Consider the following 3592-nt stretch of genomic DNA (forward strand, 5'->3'; position numbering starts at 1 on the left):
CCCTGGCCCAGCCTGAGGCCGTTCCCTCTCCTCCTGTCCCTGCCCCCTGCCAGCAGAGCCCGCCCCCCCCGGCTGCCCCCTCCTGTCAGGGACTTGTGCAGAGCCACAAGGTCCCCCCTGAGCCTCCTTTGCTCCAGCCTCAGCCCCTTTCCCAGCTCCCTCAGCTGCTCCTGGGGCTCCAGCCCCTTCCCAGCTCCGTTCCCTGCCCTGGACACACTCCAGCTGCTCCATGTCCTTTTTGTCCTGAGGGGCCCAGACACAGGATTGGAGATGCCTCAGGCATGCCCAGTCCAAGCTGCAACTTTGCAGCTAAACAAGAATATGTGTTCTGACATCCTGAGCATTACTGAAGAGATTGTCCCTTCCATGCTGTTTTAATATGTTGGGCATCTCATAAACAGGCCATAGTTTTAGAGCATATCCGCCTCTAAACAGCTGTGTACACAACAAAGAGTAGAGCAAGAACTTTACTGGGCCTCCTTTAATCTGTAAATGTACCCAGTCAATTTATGAAGTCTGCATAATTAAATTTTTTTAGTTATTTAAGATATTAATACAGAAGGAAGTGCATCGAACAGTAACATAAAGTGTATAGTAAATTAGACTGCAGGCTGCACCAGGCTTCCAGCTATGTGCCAGCACTGTATTTAAGCACCAGGCCTTCTGAGAAAATTATGAAAACAGGCAGATAATGCAAGTAAGATGACACATTTATGCTCTCTGGAATGGTGTTCCACTGCTTTTATTAGCTGCAGTTGAACCGTAAAGTGAGCAATCCACATCACAAAACTTTCTGTGTGAGGCACTTCACTGGAAGTCCTGTCAGGAGATTTGTGTTGTAACTCCTCTGCCCCTATTCTTTTTCAATAATAGGTCAATAGTCCTGTTGTGTTGTGAATAGTTAAATAAAAATCAGGTGAAAGCAAAGGCCCAAGCCTGGGCAGGAGTGCAGGAATATTAGTGCAGTAATATTACCATATCCCGCAGCTGTAGGGAGGAGGAGAGAAATCCAGCAGGCAGGAATTGTGCAGCAAGATTGATTTATTTAATTATTTTACAAACTCTTTCATAGACTTTTTTCTTCATAGTCTAATTGGACAAAGGACCAGCCACCCCTTAGGGGTGATTGGCTAAAATCCTAAAACATCCATTGTCAAAATATTTTCCTACTGTACTATAAACAAAGCTCGGGAAGATCGCAGGTGTTCATGGTTTATAAACTCTGCTAATATCTTGTGTGAGAGAGAAAAGTATCCCATGGCTTAGAAACCAGCAGGAAAATTCCTTGCTAACAGCATTTTTGTATCCACACAGGAGATCATCTGCTGGGATGCAAAGGAGTGCACAAAGCCTTCTTTAAGAAAAATAAGCAGCCAGAAATTAAGGAAATCCTCATGTGAGAGAATAATATCTATCAAGTGAGTTGAATTTCACTGAGAAAATTCCCCTGTGCTCGTTACTCGCTAAAAACAAGATTTACAAAAGGTTTAGGCACCTGATGGTGGCACATGGACATCTACCAGAATTTCCTAGACCAAGTAGCAGCTTCGTTTACACTGAAGACAGAAAATTTCAGAGTTGGCATCTTTGGGGGACCACAGTACTGCAAATCTAGTCCTAAGTTCTTCAGCATTAAACCTGTCTGGCTTTATTTAAATACTATTGAGGAAAGATCAGTAAATCAACATTTGAAAAGCCATCATTCAAATAAACTAATTTCAAGTATTTTTTCATAATGGGAAGGTCTAAATGGGATGTGGTACCTTCTGTGTGTTGGTTTGCACAGGTAGCTGGATGCCAAGAAGTTAATTGAAGACACCATTTAAACAAATGCAAGTATATGCCAAAAATTTTTAAATAAAAATTAATTAATTTTATGTTTCTAATTATTTTGATGGGCCTGATGCTGAAAGGAAAGGAAATTCTAGCGTATTAAATTGCACATGATCAGCTGCTAAGAATGTCTAAACTGACAATAAAGTTAAATTCTGATCTAATGACAGTTAACACAATATGCTGTTATTACCCAGATGTAGCAGTCATGTCCCAGCTGAATTCTGGGAGATGTTGGACGTGCTGCCGGGGTTCAGACCTCGGAGTCATTCCTTCATCATTTCTGTACAATGCAGAACATTGTTGCTGAAAGAACAGTGGCTCCAGAGGTTGCAGGTAAAGGAAATGAAGAGAAATTTAATTTACACTTAGGTTAACTGAATCTCCTTCAGTGAGAAGTAATTCCATTTCATTAAACTGCCTAAGACATGGAAGAAGGGATTATCTTCCTTGTGCAGTTTCCTGCTTGTTAGAGCACGCTCGCTGCACCAAATCATATTTTGGTTGTAACAGACTGCCATTATTCCTGTTTTCAGTGAACCTGGCTGCAGTAATTTAATTGAAAAGGCCTAGAAGGCAATGTTTGCCATGGTGATTCTCTTGCGTTAGAAATGCTTTTAGATGATAGTGCTGTATCTTTCGCTGTTGTTTTAGAATCATGGAATGGTTTGGGTTGGACGGGGCCTTAAATCTCATCGCATCACACACTCTGCCATGGGCAGGGACACTGTCCAGTATCCCAGGTCCAGCCTGTTTATGTTTCACTGTCATCCCAAAGCCCCGTCCAGCCTGGCTTTGGGATGACAGTGAAACATAAATTGACATGTTATGAAGAGATGTGTTCATACACACAGACGTAGTAATGCTTGTTTTTGGCGTGGGGATTGCTCTACAGCTCCTTTTTTTTTGGCACACGGTGTTTTATAGCCGTGCTGTTGACCACACACCGCCTCTGCAGCCACAGCCATTCCCATCAAACGCTGTGTGAACACCAGGACAAGCCCCATGCCAGGACTGTTGCTGTACCGTGGCAATGTTTACACGGGGTCACACCCCACATGCACTGTTTGCAGACGTGCTGTTGCCACGCACAGCCCAGGGACAGGGATGTGTAAGAGCCCGGCTGGGGATTTGCTGTCAAACACCACATGGAGCATGGAAATAAACTCAGGACTACACTGGGAAGGGTTTCCCTTTTAATGACACAACGGGTACTTTGGAACCTGCTGTTGATGGCACAAACCCGGCTTTAGAGATGAAGGTTACCCTTGGACAAGCAATGATTTAAAGCAGCATGAGGGCAGGATGGGGCCTGGTAAATCTTCCCACCCCCAGGTATTCACTGTTGATCCCATTTTGTGGGCTTAACTCATGTCCCACTTAAAATGTGGGATGCAGAATAGAGAATCAGAATGAATCCCAGAATAGTTTGGGTTGGAAGGGAGCTTAAAGTGCATCCTACACTTTCCACTGTCCCAGGCTGCTCCAAGTCCCATCCAGCCTGGCCTTGGACACTGGCAGGGATGTTTCCACTCTCTAATTGGCTGGGACAGGGGGAGGCTGCAGGGTTTGAGTTCCAAAGGGCTGGCTTTGAAACAAGCTGCAGTGAGAGCGGGCTGGGTGGCACGGCCTGTGTGGGGATAATCAGGGAGGTCAGGAATTGCCGATGGGGTGCTGGGATTCTTTAAGCTCTCCCACCAAACTGTGGGCTCTGAGAAGCAGCTTGGGATGGAGAAGCCGCAGATATTCTCTTCTCCCC

The 3592-nt window shown here is 44.9% G+C and overlaps 1 protein-coding gene across 1 annotated transcript in view; it reads left to right on the forward strand.

Moving 5' to 3' along the window:
- The window catches only part of LOC103615661 (60S ribosomal protein L17), a 13579-nt gene that overhangs the window by 9243 nt on the left and 744 nt on the right, over positions 1-3592 (forward strand). The window lies entirely within an intron of this gene.

The sequence above is a fragment of the Corvus brachyrhynchos genome, unplaced genomic scaffold (assembly GCF_000691975.1).
Source record: "Corvus brachyrhynchos isolate BGI_N302 unplaced genomic scaffold, ASM69197v1 scaffold285, whole genome shotgun sequence".
Taxonomy (NCBI): Eukaryota; Metazoa; Chordata; class Aves; order Passeriformes; family Corvidae; genus Corvus; species Corvus brachyrhynchos.